The sequence below is a fragment of the Triticum urartu genome, chromosome 2A, assembly GCF_056163025.1.
Source record: "Triticum urartu cultivar PI428250 chromosome 2A, HENAU_Tu73, whole genome shotgun sequence".
NCBI classification, from domain to species: domain Eukaryota; kingdom Viridiplantae; phylum Streptophyta; class Magnoliopsida; order Poales; family Poaceae; genus Triticum; species Triticum urartu.
This window is the reverse complement of record NC_141874.1, coordinates 731,032,335-731,056,635: the sequence shown is the minus strand read 5'-3', so window position 1 is coordinate 731,056,635 and position 24,301 is coordinate 731,032,335.

The window sequence follows — 24,301 nt, the reverse complement described above, 5'->3', positions numbered from 1 at the left end:
GGTGGGGACAACCCACCTGGGCATGCCAGGAGGGGGGCGCCCTGGTGGGTTGTGCCCACCCAGGTGCCCCCCTCTGGTGGATCTTGGCTCCAGAAATTCTCTTTATTGATATAAAAATCCTCGCAAGGTTTCGCTCCATTTTGAGAACTTTTGTTTCTGCACAAAAACAACACCATGGCAGTTCTGCTGAAAATAGCGTCAGTCCGGGGTTAGTTTCATTCAAATCATGCAAATTAGAGTCCAAAACAAGAGGAAAAGCATTAGGAAAAGTAGATACGTTGGAGACGTATGAACTTCCCCAAGCTTAAACCTTTGCTTGTCCTCAAGCAATTCAGTTGATAAACTGAAAGTGAAAAAGAAAAACTTTTACGAACTCTTTTGCTCTTGTGTTTATAAATAAGCTTAAACCGCAGCCAGGTTTTCAGCCAACATTATGACTAACCATGCCGACAATAACTCTTAAAAATTATATTAACTCATATCAATAACATAATCAACTAGCGAGCAATAATAAGACATCTCAAACAGAAACACATTGTCAAAACAACCGTGATATAATATGACAATAGAGGTATCTCGCTAGCCCTTTTTGAGACCGCAAAACATAAATGCAGAGCACCCCCAAAGTTCAAGCAGCGACTAAACATTGTAATTCATGGTAGAAAAGATCTAGTCATGATGCACCCAACATTAGCTACACACAATGCATAAGCATGACAACAGTGCTCTCAGGTTCTGGCGCTTATTTCAGAAGGTGATGACACAACATAAAAGTAAATAGATAGTCCCTTCGCAAAGGGAAGCAGTGATTTGCAGAGCTCAAGCTTTAATACAGAGGTAAATGATATTTTGCGACATGTTGTTTACTTCACGACCATCAGTTATCAATATCTTCCATGCTAAGCACGCTAGTGGCGGTTCCCAAACAATAAAACTAAAGGTTTTGACTCCATTGGGAGTTTTTTTGATTATTTGTAAGCTTTTTCTATTTGCAGTTTGGGACTGGGCATCCCTATTACTGCCCTTTTCTCGTGCAATGGCGAGTGAATAAACACTCATCCTAAGAATAACCCGCTTAGCATGGAAGATACCAACCACCTCCTGTCGTTCCATGATGATCCAGACACACAAAAAGGATATTTTTTAAGATGTTTTTAGAGGTGTGATACGTCTCCATCGTATCTATAATTTTTGATTGTTCCATGCCAATATTATTCAACTTTCATATACTTTTTGGCAACTTTTTATATTATTTTTGGGACTAACATATTGATCCAGTGCCCAGTGCCAGTTCCTGTCTGTTGCATGTTTTTGGTTTCGTAGAATATCCATATCAAACGGAATCCAAACGGGATAAAAACGGATGAAGCTTATTTTTGGAAAATATGGAAAATCCGGAAGGAAAATCAACGCGAATCAGTGCCCGAGGTGGTCACGAGGCAGGGGGGCACCCCCCTTAGGGCGCGCCCCCTACCCCCGTGAGCCCATTTTCTTTCCATAAGGCGGTTGACGCTCTTCTTTTGCCACAAGAAAGCTAATATTCAGAAAAAAATCACGACGAAGGTTTCAGGCCAATCGGAGTTACGGATCTCCCTATATATATGAAACGGTGAAACAGAGCCAGAAGAGAACGCAGAACCAGAGAGAAACAAAGAGATAGATCCAATCTCGGAGGGGCTCTCGCCCCTCCCGTGCCATGGAGGCCAAGGACCAGAGGGGAAACCCTTCTCCCATCTAGGGAGGAGGTCAAGGAAGAAGAGGAAGAAGGGGGCCCCTCTCCCCCGGTGGCGCCGGAACGCCACCGTGGCCATCATCATCATCATCGTGATCTACACCAACATCTCCGCCATCTTCACCAACATCTCCATCACCTTCCCCCCTCTATCTATAGCGGTCCACTCTCCCGCAACCTGCTGTACCCTCTACTTGAACATGGTGCTTTATGCTTCATATTATTATCCAATGATGTGTTGCCATCCTATGATGTCTGAGTAGATTTTTGTTGTCCTATTGGTGGTTGATGAATTGCTATGATTGATTTAATTTTCTTGTGGTTATGTTGCTGTCCTTTGGTGCCCATCATATGAGCGCGCGCGTGGATCACACCATAGGGTTAGTTGTATGTTGATAGGACTATGTATTGGAGGGCAAGAGTGACAGAAGCTTCAACCTAGCATAGAAATTGATGCATCCGGGATTGAAGGGGGACCAATATATCTTAATGCTATGGTTGGGTTTTACCTTAATGAACATTAGTAGTTGCGGATGCTTGCTAATAGTTCCAATCATAAGTGCATAGAATTCCAAGTAAGGGATGACATGCTAGCAGTGGCCTCTCCCACATAATACTTGCTATCGGTCTAGTAAAGTAGTCAATTGCTTAGGGGCAATTTCGCAACTCCTACCACCACTTTTCCACACTCTCTATATTTACTTTATTGTTTCTTTATCTAAACAGCCCCTACTTTTTATTTACGTACTCTTTATTATCTTGCAAACCTATCCAACAACACCTACAAAGTACTAATAGTTTCATACTTGTTCTAGGTAAAGCGAACGTCAAGCGTGCGTAGAGTTGTATCGGTGGTCGATAGAACTTGAGGGAATATTTTTTCTACCTTTAGCTCCTCGTTGAGTTCGACACTCTTACTTATCGAAAACTGTTGCGATCCCCTATACTTGTGGGTTATCAATACCTTTTTCTGGCGCCGTTGCCGGGGAGCAATAGCGTGGGGTGAATATTCTCGTGTGTGCTTGTTTGCTTTATCACTAAGTAATTATTATTTGATGTTCTTAGTTGTTCTTTATCTTTAGTTATGGATATGGAACACGAAATACCAAAAAATCAGGTGTACTTTCTGCTCATGGAGATGGGGAACCTCCTAAAACCCTCGATGCTGGTTATGTGAAAGATATTATGTACTACTTTAATAATCCTGAGAAAACCCCATTCAATTATGTAATGGGAGTAACGTTGGATCAATGTGAATACTTTAGGGATTATTGCTTGACACAAAAAGGGAAACTACTATGGGATCAAATTTATATATTGAAGTGGTATGCTAGACAACTATGCTCGGAATATGATTATACTTGTTGCTCTAGGATGAATTCTCCACACCTCCCCTTTTCATGCAAATTTAATGATAATGAAACCTTGGCTTCTTATGCTAGAGGTATATATGATTACTATGATGTGGAACAAATAGAAGAATTTGTTGCTTTTATGGGTGCTTATGAAATTGAATCTATGTTTAAAGAGTTTGATGATATTGATGATGCTTGTTATAGATCTGAAAATTTAGCTATCCTCAAATATTGCTATGAGAATTATGAATACAATTATGAAATTAATGCACTTATTAAGAAAGTCTCCGCTGTCGAAGAAGAGACTAATATTTTGCAGGAATCTATGGAAGAAGAAGTTGATGACACTATGAGCTCATTGGATGAAAAAGATGAGGATGAGAGCGAAGAATAAAAGGAGGAAGAGAGGATTGATCACCCGTGCCCACCTTCTAATGAGAGTAACTCTTCAACTCATATATTTTTTAATTCCCCTTCGTGCTTACCGAAGGATGATTGCTATGATGACTGTTATGATCCCTATGATTCTTTTGAAATATCCCTTTTTGATGATGCTTGTTATGCTTATGGCCAAGATGCCAATATGAATTATGCTTATGGAGATGAACTTTCTATAGTTCCTTATGTTAAACATGAAATTGTTGCTATTGCACCCACGCATGATAGTCCTATTATCTTTTTGAATTCCCCCGATTATACTATATCGAAGAAGTTTGCACTTATTAAGGATTATATTGATGGGTTGCCTTTTACCATTGCACATGATGATTTCGATAAATATAATATGCATGTTCTTGCTTCTCCTACTTGCAATTATTATGAGAGAGGAACTATATGTCCACCTCTCTATGTTTCCAACACGATAAAATTGCAAGAAACTGTTTATACTATGCATTGGCCTTTACTATGTGTGCATGAATTGTTCTTTTATGACATGCCGATGCATAGGAAGAGAGTTAGACTTTGTCATTGCTTGATATATGTTACTTTGTGCTCACTACTAAATTACAAATCATTGTTGATTCAAATTGGCTTTGATATACCTTGGGATCCGGGTGGATTCACTACTTGAGCACTACATGCCTAGCTTAATGGCTTTAAAGAAAGCGCTGCCAGGGAGACAACCCAGAAGTTTTAGAGAGTCATTTATTTATGTTGAGTGCTTTCATATAGTTTAAAAACAACAAAAATAAAGAGGGGAACCCAAAACTTTTCAAAAAGAAAAGTGAAAGTGAGAAAGACAAGCACTGTTGAAGTGGGAGAGCTCCTTGAACTTTGTTCATGCTCACGGCAACTTTGTGAATCTTGATTACAGAAACTTTTCAACAAAAATAATTATCCCCTTGTACAATTCCATTGTATTATAAAAATAATGTGCCAAGGTTTGCCTTTAGGATGTTTACGATGCTTGTTGGTTTGTGCGGTGCAGGACAGAAACTTTGGCTGTAGTGCATGAATTTTAATTGTTGACTGGAACGTCAAATGGTTCTGATTCTTTTTGCACTGTATTTCTGTACAAATTATTTATTTTTCCTAATTTTGGCATAATTTTTCAAGTATCAGAAGTATGGTGAATGTTCAGATTGCTACAGACTGTTCTGTTTTAGACAGATTCGGTTTTTGATGCATAGTTTGCTTGTTTTGATGAAACTATTAATTTATATCAGTGGATTAAGCCATGGAAAAGTTATATTACAGTAGAAACAATGAAAAAACAAAATATTAATTTGTTTGCAACAGTACCTAGAGTAGTGATTTGCTTTATTATACTAACGGATCTTACCGAGTTTTCTGTTGAAGTTTTGTGTGGGTGAAGTGTTCGATGATTGAGAAGGTCTCGATGTGAGAAGAAGGAAGAGAGGCAAGAGCTCAAGTTTGGGGATACCCGAGGCACCCCAAGTAAATATTCAAGGAGACTCAAGCGTCTAAGCTTGGGGATGCTGGGGAGGCATCCCCTCTTTCTTCAACAAGTATCAGTATGTTTTCGGATTCGTTTCGTTCATGCGATATGTGCAATCTTGGAGCATCTTTGCTTTAGTTTTCATGTTTCTTTTTGGCACCATGCTGGTATGAGATAGTCCTTGGTTGATTTATAGAATGCTCTTTGCACTTCACTTATATTCTTTGAGTATGGCTTTATAGAATGCTTCATGTGCTTCACTTATATCATTTGAAGTTTGGATTGCATGTTTCTCTTCACTTAGACAACCGCCATTTGTAGAATGCTCTTTTGCTTCACTTATATTTGTTAGAGCATGGGCATATCTTTTGTAGAAAGAATTAAACTCTCTTGCTTCACTTATATCTATTTAGAGAGATGACAAGAACTGGTCATATAGCGACCTGACCCGAATGGATCAAGTCTCTATGCTTAAGTGTCATCCCTGGATCGGTATGCTGACACACACATTACTCGAGGATTTATAACAGAGGTAAATCACAGGTGTAAAGTAACGTAAATACTATTACCTCAATCCAAAATAGCGGAAGTAACAAGGTTGTGGATTCCCATCAACACCAACGGCAAAGTTGAGTGTAGAAATCGTAAGCCTAACGTATCACTTACTCGTCGTAAGATAATCCTGCAACATGAGACGTTGCAGCCACAAAGGGTCAGTACATTGAATGTACTGGCAAATTCACACCATAGAGAATGACGAACAATGGCTATCACTACATGCATATTTGGCTGGTGGAAAAGCTCTATGGTTATAGTTTTTGCGAAAAGCCAATTTTTCCCTACTACAAAGGAATAAATTTTACTTAACTTCATGGTGGTTGTTGAACATTGAGAATGCTTGACAGCATTCTCAATCCCAATTAAATAACATCATTAAACCCAACAAACTTAATTTAAAGTAACATGATGAGATTCACATGATAATCCAGGTACTAGATTCTCAAGATGTCCATAACCGGGGACACGGCTAATCATGATTAGTTTATACACTCTGCAGAGGTTTGTGCACTTTTCCCCACAAGACTCGATCGCCTCCGTTTGGTTTCTCGCACTACATGGTGTTTGAGAAGACGGATGACCGAGACATAGTCTTTCAGAAGCGCTAGCACCTTACGATGGATAGACCGTTACACCTACTTTCCCCTACATCTGCTACTCTACCCTGTAAGAGTTCGCATGACTTAATCAACTATGCTAGAGCCCATAATAGCTTGTGGCTGCACACGGAAGTCTCTAGCATGAATAATCTCATGATCCCTTTGAGCCTGGGTGGCGGTCCATAAAAAAAAGGCAATCCTGGTCTACCCAGGTGCCTAGACAGGCAATCCTGGAATAACCAGGTACCTCAATCCACCCAGATGTGTGTTTAAGTTGCCACCTTAAGTAAACCATTAATTAACAAACTCACATCTGTCATGAATACTCTCAAAACTCAATCCACGTCTACGAGCATAGCATGGAACTATAAGCATAACGTAATAGTAACTCCCAAGGGTTTGATAATAAACAGGTAATAGGTACTACCTCAACTACTTCCCATCCCACAATTTAATTAGATCCCAATCATGCAATGTCGGAGGTTTGATCTAATGCAATAAAAATTGGGTATGAAAGAGGTATGATCAAAGTGTGAACTTGCCTGCAATGTTGATGAAGATGATTCACACTCAAAACTCTTGATAGCTCTACTCGTCACACTCCGGTCAATCTATCGTAAGCAAGCAATAGTAACCACACATAAGCAATCACTCAAAAGATCAGAAAGATCGAGGAAGACAATTCGGAAAACATCAAAACCAAGAAAATAACTCTTGCAACATAAAACAATTTCTAACAGTACCAAAATTATATGAATTTGGCATTATCAGAAAGTTTAGGTCAAGAGCTTCGATTTGCAAAAAGAATCAACTCAAACGGAGCTACAAAACTCAAGTTATGATCAAAATAAGTTTGAATTCAAATCTGGTCTAATTCAAATTTTAAAATTTTCAAAAACATGTTTGAGTTGGATTACTGGATAGAGGAGATCATAACGAAGACGTGAGCATTGGTTTCGCTGGATTTGGACTAACGAGCAAAAAGTTATAGTCGTTTGAAAACCAGGGGCTGATCTGTAAAGAAAATATTCACGGATGGGTCCCTGGACTGAAATTAAAAAGAAAAAAAACCTATCTAATGAACGTCGCTACAGAGGCATATGCGAAGAAAACCGTTCACTACAGGGGCCTAACTGGTGAATGCTCGCACAATAATCTAACCAAAAACAAAGCCGGTTTATAAAAAAACCAAAAAAGAAATCGAAAACAAAACTAAAAGAAAAACCCGATGAACCGGGCGGTTTATACCGGTTCAGCCGGATCGGGTCCGATGGTGGCGGTTTGGTCAACTCCGGCGACGGGGCGGGCGTCTCCGGCGCGGTAGCAGGCGGCGGCAGACGGCGAGTTGCGGCGCGGTGATGGAAGGGCGGTGCGGCGCGGCAGGCGGCGGCACTAGCGAGCGGCGGCACGGCAAGGGCGGCTGTGGCAGCGGCGGGACACGAGATGCAGCGGCGGCGCGAGCAGAGAGGGGAGAAGGGGATCCGGGGCGGCGCTTATATAGGTGGCGGCGGAGGCGCGAGGCGTGGAGGAGGGGGCAGGCACAGGTGGCGGCGGGAGTCCGTGCGGAGCACGGCGGCGCAGGCGTGCTGGCTTGGGAGTCCTGCGGGAGCTCAGGGACGGCTCGGCGGGGCTGGCTTGGCCTGGCCCGGTTGGGTGCTGGGCTGGCCCAATCGGCAGAAAAGGATTTTTTTAAAACATTTTCCAGACAAATAAAATAATAAAAACGAAATATCTAAAAATACTATATAGGCATATAGTATATCAAAATTTTCAGAAAAAAATTCTCTACGACATGAACATTTTTATAATGCCAAATAAAATCCACCCAAATTCAGATAATTCAAAGAGTGCTACTAGTCTAATAGAATCCAACAAAAATCATTTTAAAAATACCAAAATGGTTTCAAATTAATTTTTCTCCAATTTTCTATTGTAGGGAATCATGTTACCCTAATTTCCATATATTTTATTATTGGAGAAAAATAATTTGAATAAAATTCAAATAACTCCAAATTGAAAATAAATTCAAAAGAACTTTGAATTTAGTTCTTTGAAACTCCCAACTCATATTTCATATAATTTGAAGAAGTCATTTTATCTTCTCTCATGAAAATCATTGAGCTGCATGAAGTTTATGAATTGAAATATTTCCAATTGAAATTCAATTATTTTCAAATACCCTTTCATTTAATTTAAATGGAAGAAGTCATATCATCTTCACTCAAGGGTTTTGTATTTGAAAATAATTTGAATTCACGGAGATCAGAAAGCAAATATGAAAGTTTGGGAAGGTCCTTTTATTCCCTCTCATTTAACTTTCAAAAAGTTTTGAATTCACTCACTTTCAGACAATCAATCAAATCTATCTATTTATTATAACATTCCAAAATTTTAGAATTTTGGGATGTTACAAACCTACCACCCTTAAAAGGAATCTCGTCCTCGAGATTCGGAGAGGCTAGAAAGAAATGGGTTGGATTTGAGGGTCTTCTCAAAATCCAGCGATCATCTCCGGGGTCTCGGGTGCTACCACCCTTAGAAGCATTGTTACGGTTCCACCAATACTCATATACTCCATCCTTATTCTTGACAGGGCCGGTCTTCTCAGATCATAAGGATAATTCCTTCTCTGGCTCTTCCGGCAGCGGCATAACCTTTTCCTCAATTCTTCTATACTTTCATCCTGGTAAGGTTCTTATGTGACTGGTCTTCTTAGCTGACGGGTCTGGCGCCAATACTAAACAACTATCGGTATCTCATGGTGGTCAACCATTTATGGTTTCTCCTGCAGGAAATGGGTCTGGTTGATCCTCACCGTATAACCTACGGTTGGCAAAAGCTGCCTTGTACAAGGGAAAACTTGCTATACCATTCTAAGGTTTAAACAGGGTTTTGATCGTCATCTCTTTACTATAGGTAAGTCACTCAGATTTACCATCCCACATAGCAAGGCGAATAATAAGAGTAAGTTGGTATGGTGATAAATCCATCCCGCACCCAAATCATTACCTTGTATACGGTTTAGAGAATCTCGCATTTTAACACTCGGTCATCCTCACAAGCATTGCAGAATTTCTCTTGTCGACGAACTAAGTTCGGATAATTCCATGGATTCTACAAGCCAAACAAACATCTATCGTTCCTTCACAACTCTCAGGTTTTGCGTTACTTCTATAAAATTGCCTGCCGATAAACGTCGTATCTTCCTCCAGGGTTCTTCCTTCAGCAAGGATGTGCTTGCTTCTTGGTAGGTCCTGGGGCCTGTGGTTTATGGCCCATCACTTGTAGTCCTTGAACTTTATCATCGGGCAACTGATCATTATTCCAACTTCCAACTTCCTAGTATTCTTAAATCCATCCAATTGTATTGTCTTCCTTCCTTCTATTGGCACCAAACTAGGACATGATTACTCAGACTCATCATGGAGTTTCCATTGATCCATATTTCCGATATCATACCTCCTTTATATCCAATAGTAATTTATCTCTTCATCCTCATGGGATATCCCTCATACTGAGATAAAAACTTATACTTATGAAGTCCACATTCCACTTCGTGGAACACCATTATCCTTTCCAGGGTCAAGCGTCCTTACAGGGGAATATTGGCCATCTCTGCATGGCACTTCTTCAAATGGGAAACGTGAAACACATCATGAACTCCTGACAGTCCTTCGGGTGACTCCAACTTGTTGTCCACTTCTCCCATATGATCCAAACCTTGGCATAGACCATATTTCTCTTATCCTCAAAAATGGTCAAAATCCTTCTTCATAGAGTAACAACTCATAAAATCCCTATCAGTACCAACGGTGCTAACTTTATTTATTCTCTAATGATTACTATCTCTCACTCTTCCATTACATGTCTCAACTCAACACCTTGATACAAAAGAGTTGTTCTCACTTCTACTACTATACTTCTCACAGACTCAACTATTTATCACAAGTCTCCTTCTCTTTGGGACAATCTCTGGCAAAGTGCCCTGCTTCATTACAACGAAAACATATTACTTCTGACAAGTATCGAGGTTTCCTTTTTGGGCAATTGTTGAGGTAGTGCCCTAACTCCTTGCACCTGTAACAGGTGATATGACTCAGGTCCTTCCTGGAATCCAATCTGCTTCTCTTCCTGGACCTTTCCATGCCAATCATGGCTTCTATTTCCTGTGGGTCATATTCTACTTCCTCTGTCGGGAATTCTACTAAATCCCCATTCAAACAATTTTGGGAGATGTGTCCTTCTTCTCCACATGAATAGCAAGACTTAGTGCAGGGTTTACTCGGGTCTTCTTTAGGTGTGTCCTCCACCTCTTCCTTCATCACAGTTTCTTCTAAAATTTCCATGAGGGCTCCTTTCATTACTTCTTTCTTCTGTAGGATGGTTCGTTGTACCATCGGGTAAATGCAGCACTGAGCAGGATAATGGGTAGTCCCTTCACACAAGAAACAAGTAATCTGCCTAGTTGGACATTCTTCAACTGGGTGACTTCCTTCACAATTTGGGAATTCATCCTTGTGTTCTTTATGGGTGTGTCCTACTTCTCCACAAATCTTGCATGCACAAGATTTCTTCATATCTTTTCCGTAAGGCTTCAACTTCTGGGACACAAACCGAGACTTTGGCAAAGTCAACTTAAATTCTCTCCAAGTGGTTACTCCTTGCCATCCATTCATGGTTTGGTACATCCTCCACCAAGTAGCAGCACCTCTTTCAAAGCACTGAAGAGAATGCTGGGTCATATCATTTCCAACTATAGGGTTATTCTTCATATGATCCTCCATGTTCTGAATCCATCGGTCCATCTCCAATTGACTTATCGGTCCAGGAAAACATGAGTTCATCTCCATTCGTCCTCTATTGGGTCCATGGGTTTGGGGTGAGATAAGAGAGATAGAGAGGGATACACACAATGCAAACAACAGTTTTGAAAAGACATACTTTTATTGTGGCTGTCGAAAAAACATCAAACAAATGATAGCTCACAAACGTCGCATCTAACATAGGCATATAACAGGGGTTTGGTCTTCTAAAGGTCAATAAATCTTCAACGTCTCCAAACTCTTCAAGCCTTGTTCATGCCTCCAATGGCTTGTTCCGATCATGCTTGTCTTTCTCAAGTCCTTTTTGCTAGATCATCTCTGTTGACGTGAAATCTCTCGTGACATCCTTTAATATTCCGGAGTTGCATTCCATACTTCTGGGTTTCAACCTCCTTGACATGAACCATGCTCCTACTATCCTTTAGTTCCTGATGAAAACTTTGATGTCTCGGGGTTTTGCTCCTCTAGCTTGGCAACTTTCAGCTTCTGGGTCCTGAGTTCTTCACAAAATGCCTCCTTATCGAAATACTGCTTCTTGTAGGTCCATCTTATCTTCTTGATGTAATACTCCAGATCCTGGTGATATACCGGCTAAGGTTAAAACTTCATATAGCTGATGGGTGCTCCATCAGCCTTCTACCATCCAATCCTTCCATGCATATACACGCTTAACTCAGCATGGTGACAATAGCATAAGCGGGAGATAACTTCTTGGATAGTTGTGTTTTTGCTCTTGTCATTTCCATGAGCTATCATTCCATAGTTGATATCTCCTGCCTTAGGGTTTTCTTGACAAATCCTTGAGTTCTTAACTCTACATGCTCCGGTCTTTCTCCAATACACCTTGATCTCGGGTATTGACAACTTCCATAGTCTGCCAAGTTCCATAAGGGTAGCCTTCCTAGGTCATACAAATCTGGGAATTCTTCAGAGCCTTCAAATTCTACTTGTCTTCGGTCTTCAACCGTTGTAGTTTCCATTATTCAGATGCACGAAAAATACTCTTCAATCGGAAGTGGTCTTAGTTGTCCGATATCTTGTACTTCTTGGAGTGGTCTCATCAGTCGAATCTTCGAGTGGTCAAAAGGGGAAAGGGGTATGGTCTCACTAAAAGAGAATATTTGAATAAGCTCAGAAGAGAAGAGAGGTAAAATATCTTTTTTTGAAAAGAAAGTTATAGAGAAAATCTTTCCTATGGGCTTGCCAGTTTCTAAGGTCACGTCCTACAGTCAACATGTGCTCTGATACCATCTTGTAGCGACCTGACCTGAATGGATCAAGTCTCTGTGCTTAAGTGTCATCCCTGGATCGGTATGCTGACACACATAGTACTCGAGGATTTATAACAGAGGTAAATCACATGTGTAAAGTAACGTAAATACTATTACCTCAATCCAAAATAGCGGAAGTAACAAGGTTGTGGATTCCCATCAACACCAACGGCAAAGTTGAGTGTAGAAATCGTAACCCTAACGTATCACTTACTCGTCGTAAGATAATCCTGCAACATGAGACGTTGCAGCCACAAAGGGTCAGTACATTGAATGTACTGGAAAATTCACACCATAGAGAATGACGAACAATGGCTATCACTACACGCATATTTGGCTGGTGGAAAAGCTCTATGGTTATAGTTTTTGCAAAAATCCAATTTTTCCCTACTACAAAGGAATAAATTTTATTTAACTATCATGGTGGTTGTTGAACATTGAGAATGGTTGACAACATTCTCAATCCCAATTAAATAACATCATTAAACCCAACAAACTTAATTTAAAGTAACATGATGAGATTCACATGATAATCCAGGTACTAGATACTCAAGATGTCCATAACCGGGGACACGGCTAATCATGATTAGTTTATACACTCTGCAGAGGTTTGCAAACTTTTCCCCACAAGACTCGATCGCCTCCGTTTGGTTTCTCGCACTACATGGTGTTTGAGAAGACGGATGACCGAGACATAGTCTTTCAGAAGCGCTAGCACCTTACAATGGATAGACCGTTACACCTACTTTCCCCTACATCTACTAGTCTACCCTGTAAGAGTTCGCATGACTTAATCAACTATGCTAGAGCCCATAATAGCTTGTGGCTGCACACGGAAGTTTCTAGCATGAATAATCTCATGATCCCTTTGAGCCTGGGTGGCGGTCCATAAAAAAACAGGCAATCCTGGTCTACCCAGGTGCCTAGACAGGCAATCCTGGAATAACCAGGTACCTCAATCCACCCAGATGTGTGTTTAAGTTGCCACCTTAAGTAAACCATTAATTAACAAACTCACATCTGTCGTGAATACTCTCAAAACCCAATCCACGTCTACGAGCATAGCATGGCACTATAAGCATAACGTAATAGTAACTCCCAAGGGTTTGATAATAAACAGGTAATAGGTACTACCTCAACTACTTCCCATCCCACAATTTAATTAGATCCTAATCATGCAATGTTGGAGGTTTGATCTAATGCAATAAAAACTGGGTATGAAAGAGGTATGATCAAAGTCTGAACTTGCCTGCAATGTTGATGAAGATGATTCGCACTCAAAACTCTTGATATCTCTACTCATCACACTCCGGTCAATCTATCGTAAGCAAGCAATAGTAACCACACATAAGCAATCACTCAAAAGATCAGAAAGATCGAGGAAGACAATTCGGAAAACCTCAAAACCAAGCAAATAACTCTTGCAACATTAAACAATTTCTAACAGTACCAAAATTATATGAATTTGGCCTTATCAGAAAGTTTAGGTCAAGAGCTTCTATTTGCAAAAAGAATCAACTCAAACGGAGCTACGAAACTCAAATTATGATCAAAAGAAGTTTGAATTCAAATCTGATCTAATTCAAATTTTAAATTTTTCAAAAACATGTTTGAGTTGAATTACTAGATAGAGGAGATCATAACGAAGACGTGAGCGTTGGTTTCGCTGGATTTGGACTAACAAGCAAAAAGTTATAGTCGTTTGAAAACCAGGGGCTGATCTGTAAAGAAAATATTCACGGATGGGTCCCTGGACTGAAATTAAAAAGAAAAAGAAAAAAAACCTATCTAATGAACGTTCACTACAGAAGCATATGCGAAGAAAACCGTTCACTACAGGGGCCTAACTGGTGAACGCTCGCAAAATAATCTAACAAAAAACAAAGCCGGTTTATAAAAAAACAAAAAATAAACCAAAAACAAAACTAAAAGAAAAACCCGATGAACCGGGCGGTTTATACCGGTTCGGCCGGATCGGGTCCGATGGTGGCGGTTCGGTTAACTCCGGCGACGGGGCGGGCGTCTCCGCGAGTCCGGCCACGGGCGTCGGCGGCTCCGACGCGGTAGCAGGCGGCAGACGGCGAGGTGCGGCGCGGTGATGGGAGGGCGGCACGGCGCGGCAGGCAGCGACACTAGCGAGCGGCGGCGCGGCAAGGGCGGCTGTGGCGGCGGCGGGGCGCAAGATGCGGCGGTGGCGCGAGCAGAGAGGGGAGAAGGGGATCTGAGGCGGCGCTTATATAGGTGGCGGCGGAGGCGCGAGGCATGGAGGAGGGGCAGGCACAGGTGGCGGCGGGAGTCTGTGCGGAGCACGGTGGCGCAAACGTGCTAGCTAGGGAGTCCTGCGGGAGGTCAGGGACGCCTCGGCTGGGCTGGCTTGGCCTGGCCCGGTTGGGTGCTGGGCCGGCCCAGTCGGCGGAAAAGAGTTTTTTAAAACATTTTCCAGACAAATAAAATAATAAAAACGAAATATCTAAAAATATTATATAGGCATATAGTATATCAAAATTTTCAGAAAAAAAATTCTCTACGACATGAACATTTTTGTAATGCCAAATAAAATCCACCCAAATTCAGATAATTCAAAGAGTGCTACTGGTCTAATAGAATCCAAGAAAAATCATTTTAAAAATACCAAAATGGTTTCAAATTAATTTTTCTCCAATTTTCTATTGTAGGGAATCATGTTACCCTAATTTCCATATATTTTATTTTTGGAGAAAAATAATTTGAATAAAACTCAAATAACTCCAAATTGAAAATAAATTCAAAAGAACTTTGAATTTAATTCTTTGAAACTCCCAACTCATATTTCATATAATTTGAAGAAGTCATTTTATCTTCTCTCATGAAAATCATTGAGCTGCATGATGTTTATGAATTGAAATATTTCCAAATGAAATTCAATTATTTTCACATACCCTTTCATTTAATTTATATGGAAGAAGTCATATCATCTTCGCTCAAGGGTTTTGTATTTGAAAATAATTTGAATTCATGGAGATCAGAAAGCAAATATGAAAGTTTGGTAAAGTCCTTTTTATTCCCTCTCATTTAACTTTCAAAAAGTTTTGAATTCACTCACTTTCAGACAATCAATCAAATCTATCTATTTATTATAACATTCCAAAATTTTAGAATTTTGGGATGTTATAGCTCATTCACATGGTTAGTCATAAAATCCTACATAAACTTGTGGATCGCTGAATATGATATGCTTGATTCCTTGCAATAGTTTGCGATATAAAGATGGTGATATTAGAGTCATGCTAGTGGGTAGTTGTGGATTGTAGAAATACTTGTGTTGAAGTTTGTGATTCCCGTAGCATGCACGTATGGTGAACCGTTATGTGATGAAGTCAGAGCATGATTTATTTATTGTCTTCCTTATGAGTGGCGGTCGGGGACGAGCGATGGTATTTTCCTACCAATCTATCCCCCTAGGAGCATGCGCGTAGTACTTTGTTTTGATAACTAATAGATTTTTGCAATAAGTATGTGAGTTCTTCATGACTAATGTTGAGTCCATGGATTATACACACTCTCACCCTTCCACCTTTGCTAGCCCCTCTAGTGCCGCGCACCTTTCGCCGGTACCATAAACCCACCATATACCTTCCTCAAAATAGCCACCATACCTACCTATCATGGCATTTCCATAGCCATTCTGAGATATATTGCCATGCAACTTCCATCATCATCATATACATGACTTGAGCATTCATTGTCATATTGCTTTGCATGATCGTAAGATAGCTAGCATGATGTTTTCATTGCTTGTCCGTTTTTTGATGTCATTGCTACGCTAGATCATTGCACATCCCGGTACATCGCCAGAGGCATTCATATAGAGTCATATCTTTGTTCTAGATATCGAGTTGTAATATTGAGTTGTAAGTAAATAAAAGTGTGATGATCATCATTATTAGAGCATTACCCCAGTGAGGAAAGGATGATGGAGACTATGATTCCCCCACAAGTCGGGATGAGACTCCGGACTTTACAAAAAATAAAAGAGGCCAAAGAAGCCCAAATAATAAAAAAAAGAGGCCAAAGAAGCCCACCAAAAAAAATATATATATATATATATAAATAAATAAAAAATGAGAGAAAAAGAGAGAAGGGGCAATGTTACTATCCTTTTACCACACTTGTGCTTCAAAGTAGCACCATGTTCTTCATATAGAGAGTCTTTTGAGTTATCACTTTCATATACTAGTGGGAATTTTCATTATAGAACTTGGCTTGTATATTCCAACGATGGGCTTCCTCAAATGCCCTAGGTCTTCATGAGCAAGCAAGTTGGATGCACACCCACTTAGTTTTAGTTTGAGCTTTCATACACTTATAGCTCTAGTGCATCCGTTGCATGGCAATCCCTACTCCTCACATTGATATCTATTGATGGGCATCTCCATAGCCCGTTGATACGCCTAGTTGATGTGAGACTATCTTCTCCTTTTTGTCTTCTCCACATAACCTCCACCATCATATTCTACTCCACCTATAGTGCTATGTCCATGGCTCACGCTCATGTATTGCGTGAAAGTTGAAAAGGTTTGAGAACGTCAAAAGTATGAAACAATTGCTTGGCTTGTCATCGGGGTTGTGCATGATTTGAATATTTTGTGTGGTGAAGATGGAGCATAGCCACAATACAAGAAATATGTCAACTTGTGACCAGCACTATTGGTCACTGAATGGTCACTGTTTTCAATTTGTGACCTATTTGTGACCAAAAACATAAGGTCAAAAGCTGGCGGTCGTAAACTGACTATAGCGACCTTTCTTCTGGAATGGTCGTAGACGTTTATGACCAAAATACGTCTACTGTGGCGTTTTAGTAACTAGCAACCTCCCCAGGCCACGTAGGCATCCAGCATGGCAATCTGACGTGGTACAAGATTCAGCCCGGTCCAATTCGATTTTCTACATTGGCCTAGCCCAACAATTCAGCCTTTTTACTGTATATTTTCTCTATTAATTTTCTCTTGCTACATGGGCCTGGCCCAACAATTTGGCCTTTTTTATATTTTGGGCCATGGCCTTTTTAGTTTTTCAGTATATATTTTTTAATCTGGTCCCACAAGTCAGATGGGTCCCACTTGTCATAATCTCCTATATTGGTCCCACATGTCAAAAATGTGAGCATTGTTTAGATTATTTTCACAAATGGGCCCACTAATCAGGTTTCCATTTCACACGTCTTCAAATCACACAAATAATCAATATTTTAAATAGAACAGAAAAAATGTAGAATTTCTTAGGCCTGGAGCTCCTGTACATAGTCTATTACAATATGTGCATAGTCTATTACAACCCAGATATGCCTACTATTACAGTACTATAATATTTACAGTTTATTATAGTCAAATAGAACAGATCTTTGCTGCTAGGGCTACACGCCGCTTCGAACTTGAAATTTCCTAGGCCTGGAGCTCCTGTAAAAGGGTGAACACAAAGGCATTAGAGTACCATCTTCATTCCTGGAGTAGATATTCAAACCTCTAGGTTTAGTGTATAGACAATCTAGAAAATATATATTTAACAAAATTTCACAGAAATGCAGATTTATGGATCGAATGTATGATAAAGCAACAAATTCAAACAACTTCAAATTAATGACTAGATGTTTTAGAGACCAATTATAGCAGAACACTAGATGTTTCCAATGCATATTCGCAGAACCTTGGCATACTCACAAAATCTTAAATCAATCCTAAATCAATGTTGCCTACAAGAAACACTCATTAATCTCATGTTTTGAATAGCAACGTGGGTGAAACCAAGTCAAAATAAGGAGCATAACAAATTCATGTCAACAAAAATTAGCTTGTGATCCATAACACAATATTTATTCTTTACAAAGTAGAATTTCCGTAGATATCATTACCAGACACCAAATATAAAGTAACATGTATAGAATGTGACAACATTTAGTTCACTTTATTGTACAAGTTGGGTCCAGTTTACTCAGTTGGACAAGATGCATTTGTTAACTATGAAGAGAATGACACTGTTATGCGAGATAATTGTTGTGTCGCTAACAATCACCATGTAAGAATGTTTTGCTTTAGTAATACATGAACATCAAGTGAGAGTGGTGTTTTGTTCTTACCATAGTGGAACAATTGAGACAATGCCCGATTCGCCTTGCTTCTCCACAAGACTCGACCAGCAGCACGCATCCTTGAAGGAACCAGTGGCGATGTTTGCTCCCTTGGCCCAGCTCCTTGCTGCGGAGGACGGACAGGACTTGGATGCGGAGCCCGCTACACACGGCATATTGTGTCACTACTTGCAGCAACAGAAGGAACTCACATATCATAGAACTTGCAGCAACAGAAGAACATGCATTCAAATAGAGATCATGAGCATGTTCACTGTGATATTGAACTCTTGTTACAATCTTATGAGCATGCATTCAAATAGAGATCATGCAATCAAGTGGAGTAGTTACAGTCTTAACTAAGAAGATCATGAGCATGTGCATGAGTAAAATGAGCATCAACATGTGTTAACAGGATCATAAGCATGTGTATGAGTAAAATAACAGAGGATAATAAGATATGTTTAGTTACAGTCTTACAATTAATGCTTTGTAACTACAGATAACTGAAAAATGAGTACAATAGATGTACAGAATTTGTAGGCTCCATTTGTAACTACAGTACTCCTTTCATTTGTTTGAAATTTTCAGTAGATGTCACAGTAGCATGATAAAAATTTCAGTTGAAACTATAGATGCAGTACACTAAATTACTCAAGCCTTGCGAAACAGCAAGTCTTACAGTAAACAACAGGATTTAATTACTTACTGTACTACTAACAGCAAACCTATCTTTAATTACTTACTCTACACTCATTACAGATCAAGAAGAGATTCTGGAAATTTTAATTGAATTCAATTAAATTTGTGCTACTTCTGCTGTTATAAAACTACTGAAACTACTCATGCAACATAGCATGAGACACAAGAAGCACTAAGCACCAAGATTACTACACCAAGTCAAATTTAAGCTACTGAAAAATGGTGGAAGATTCATGACAAGAATAACAGTAGCAGAAGCTTCATGTGCAAAATTACTCAAGCTTTATGTGCAAAATTAACTGTAGGTGCTGAAGCTATTCCAAAATTATCACAAAATTTAAGCTATCATCCTACTGCAGAAATAGCCACCGTCCAGGCCCCCATCATCCGCCAGGCTGCCGCCATGCTCCATCCCCTCCAGCGGTGACCACAAGGGCCTCCTGCACAACATCATGAGAATAGTCAAGGACTGCAACATCCAGGTAACAACAAAGTTCAGCACAATAAAATAGATATTATGGTCACTTGACTACAATGATTCTTCCTACTGCTGTCATTCTTAGAAGTGAAAGCTTCTGCTAGCCATTCTGTTACTTCATAGTGTCATGGCATGTCAATATATTCAGTACAAACATATAGTAGTAGGTATGTAGGAGAACCTCATGCTTGACAGGGGTTTCTCTGAATTTAATGGATGATAGCCCTAGCTTACTGAATTAACAAACACACCAGCAAGCACTTAACTTGACAGCCCCTAGCTTACTGAATTAACAAACACACCAGTACAAACATATAGATCACTCTATCCATTCACAAAAATAAAGAAATAGGTGGATGTCATCTCAATATTGTCGCTAATTAAGAGCTTCAATGTTCATCAAGAATGCATGCTCATTGTTTTGCTAATTAAGAGTGCCATAGTTCACTGTCAATAACAGCGGCTTCAGGGACACCGAAAATTAAAAACCAAGGATGGTAGTAAATTAACCCTGACTAGTGTTGAGCTGGTTATGAAGCTAAAACTTAATTTGAAGAAAAGGAGGTCCTGGTTGGTCAATTATTGTCAGTCAGGCTGAGCATTGTGCAGCAAAAAAAGCAAGCAGCAGCTAATGGCCTATGAACTACTAGTAGCACAGCTGTAGTAGAAGATATAATTGTGCATGCTATAAGACAGTAAGAATGAGTAATAAATAGCAAGCATAATTGTGCACTTGGTAGTGCATCGTCCTCTGTTTACCCCACCCCAGCGCACCCCAAACTAAAAATAGCAGAAACTCCAAGTCCAATATTACTATTGCTGTAGTTTCTAATGGGATTTAGCTTTTTTATTTGAGATAACAGTACATAAGCTGGTTGCACAACAGAACTGCACATGTATGCACAATAGGAGAAATGATGGCCTGGTTGTTACATAATGTGCACACAAGCTTCAACGAATAGACAGTAAAGGCAATCATTTTAGAAGGCTTGGACTGCATATACAAGTTGATCATGGAACTAACAGAGTTGGCAGACATAAATAACAGAGTTAGCTTATGCGCAATGGTCCCAAGGTTGTTGATGAGGTCCGACTTGGTCATGCCATTGCCGCTCTAGATGATCGTTAGCATGGTGGTCACCTTGTCGGGAATGATGTGGATGAAGAGCTCAGGCTGCGCATCGAGCTTACTCTTGTCCGTGAAGATCTCGAACCTGATCTTGTCCAAGGCCTGCAAAAATCACACCTGCTAATTATTGTTTTCTCACCTAAGTTAGTTTCATTGTCTATCCAGAGCGTGCCCAACTGTGTGTAGCTAAGGTGTCCAGCTAATTATTTTTGGGCCAATTTATGATACAGCTCCACTTGGATTTTATAGAGGAACAGAGCAGATTAGCTTGAAGAATTCTCCTCAGTCTATATACTACTCCATCATGCAGCGACGACCCAGCGAGTAAAGATACGGATCGATTAGTACTAGAATTGCTAGTAGTCTGTTCTGACCCAACTAGTAAGATGCGATCTCAGAGAAGAAGAAAAACTAATGAAGATGCGGGAGGATTAGTCATCGAGTGAGGAAGGAGTTTTTGTTTTCTTACCGAACTGTTGTTGGTCGCTAGCGACGACGCGTTGGCGGACGTCATCACCATCGCCATGAACCCCGGCTCCGCGGCTGCTCCGGCCGGCCGCCAATCCGTCTGGTCGGCGATGGCGAGGCCCAGGAACAGGAAGAAGCCCCCCAGATGGCTGCAACAACAACATGAACAACAACGAGAGTCAGACCACAAGCAGGGGAACATGAACTAGAAACCAGAACCAGAGAAGAAGCACATGACCTTGGAAGATGGAGCACCAGGCAGATCTGGAAGCCGACGCCATGGAGGAGATGAGCTCTAGGTCCCGCCACCTCTGGCCTTGCCGTCGTCGCATGTGGCAGATCCCGACGAAGTTAAAGTGGTGGCCGAAACCCTAGCCACGGGTGAGGTTGCGGGCTTGCACTAGAGGGTGCGAGAGATGGATCTGATGGGAGGGGGAAGAGCTGCACGAGGGGAGCCCGGGGTGTGCTGCGCGCCGGCGAGAGCCGCCTCAACTCGCCGGAATCGAGTGGAGCAGAGGAGTCGCGGGAGGGAGAGAGAGATGGCTTTTGGGGGAGAAGGGCGTGGGGGAGGTGGAGGTGGCGATCTAGAAAGGAGGAGGTGGCGGCTGCGATCTGGAAGGGAGGAGGTGGTGTGCGGGGGGGGGGGGGGGGGAGAGGGGCTACGGTCTGCTGCACGGGGGAGAGGGGAGACGATCTGAGGAGGGAGGGAGAGAAAGTAAGAAATAATGGAGGCGGGGGGTGGGTGGAAAATGTCCATGAGGACAGACCTAAGGTTTCGGCTCGGGTGGGTTTGGGCCATTGGATTCGGAAGCATCCGACGGTGGTTGATGCGTGATCCGCGTGATATGCCTATAGACCAATCATAACACAACAAACAATTTGAAGACTTTATGACCTTTTAAATAGGTCACGAAAAAATCATTTTCCATTTTTTAGTGCTCAAAATGAGTTCTTTTTTGTAAAAGACCTACCACATATTTGTTCAAATGATATTCTTTATATTTGTTCAAAATGAGTTCTTTATACTCTGCAAAAGTTTACATCTTGGAATAGTACACAGTATCGACAATGGGATTTTTTATATTCTTTGCACAAAAAATCATTTTCCATTTTTCGAGTGCCCCAAATGAGATTTTTTTGTGAAGGACCTACCAAAATTTTTTTGCAAAATTGGACCAAATCATTTTTATAAAATACTAGGTCATATTTAATGCACAATTGACCAAATGGTTGGGTGAAAAAAGTTTTGATCCACCTCTCGTGAAAAAGACAAATTTCCGCCGATTTAGCTGGAAGCGGGTCAAATTTGAACTGTAGCTACCTCGTAGTTTGCTCTTTATTTTTTCCAAAAATCATTTCTAGGTACATAAGTATCTATTTAATCATAGAAACACCAAAAGTATTCCAAGATTCAACCACTAGCTAGGAATGGTCAAGCCCGCCGTTTTGACCTCATTTTGAAACGGGCATAAAAAATTCAAAAAAATCAAAAAATTGGAAAACCTTCGCATTGTGTCATTATATGTGACCAAGTTTCCAGGAAAAATAATAAACTTGTAATACGGTAATTATTTTTAAAAAGTGTTCTCAGAAATGAGCTATCATGTGTGAAGATTGATGGCTTTCAAGCCAAATGATCAACCTTATGGCCACATTCATGGCATAGTTTGTTCAAATGACCTCATATCGTGCACAAGGGTGCATCTTGGGATGACAAACAATGTTGCCTAAGGAACTTTTCATTTTCTTTGGATGAAAAATTCATTTTCCATTTTTTCGAGTGCCCAAAATGAGTTTTTTTGTGAAGGATCTACCATATATTTGTTGCAAAATTGGACCTAATCAATTTTATAAAATACTAGGCCATATATAATGCACAATTGACAAAATGGTTGGGTGTAAAAAGTTTTGATCCACCTCTGGTGAAAAAGACAAATTCCCGTCGATTCAGCTCGAAGCGGGTCAAATTTGAACTGCAGGTGCCTCATAGTTTGCTCTTTATTTTTTTCCAAAAATCATTTCTAGGTAAATAAGTATCTATTTAATCAGAAATACATGGTTTGATGGCGAGACATCGAGGTTTGGACGGTGGCCGAGGGCCCCAACTCTAGAGCGCATACGCTCGCATGCCGTCGCGTGGTCACCGCGTGACCGTGGTGTTGCCATGCGTTCTGGGCGATCTAGGCATGTCTAGTGGGTTGAAACTCCCCAGGTAGGTGCTAGGAAGAAAATTATAACATAAGATTCTCATGAGGATACCCAACTATGCTCAAACATGAATTAGCAGCCAAGTGTTTGATTAGCGGTACGGGAAATGCACATGGCCAATGGGCGTGAGTTTTGGCTGAGGATGATCATATACTAAGAAGAATGTCTTCAATTTTTTTAGGGAAATCAAGAATATATAAATAACACTTCCTTCACAAAGTGCTGCTCTGAACAGAATAGGAAAATGAATATTGTTGAGCTATTTTTGAACTAGGCAAGGAAGGTTTTTGACATATTTGATGAAGATATGATCCAAACAATTTATGAGAATTTTTTGGGAATTTTTGGAATAACAGAAATATAGGTTGCTTCACAACCTAGGGCAAAAATTGACACATGGACATGACACATAGGCAAAACTGATGAGATGGCGCCTAGTCGTCACAACCCACCACAATCTACAAGGCTATGACCATCTATATTGGTCATTAACAACTAGAAATAAGGCAGCGGACCAGCCTTGTTTGCTTTGTGACCATTTGTGTAAGGAAATTATGACCTTTCTGACCAAAATGGTCGCAATGGTTTAGGGTTTGGAGCCCCCCGAACAGCTTTTGACCAATTGGTCTCAAATGGTCATAGATCTATGACCAATTCTTCCAGGGTCATTGACAGAAGGTCACTAGTTGACATATTTCTTGTAGTGCCAGACTATATGATTTTGTAGGGATAACTTTCTTTGTCCATGTTATTTTGAAAAGACATGATTGCTTTATTAGTAAGCTTGAAGTATTATTGTTTTTATGTCAAATGATAGACTATTGCTTTGAATCACTCGTGTCTTAATATTCATGCCATGATTAGACATATGATCAAGATTATGCTAGGTAGCATTCCACATCAAAAATTATTTTTTATCATTTACCTACTCAAGGACGAGCAGGAATTAAGCTTGGGGATGCTGATACGTCT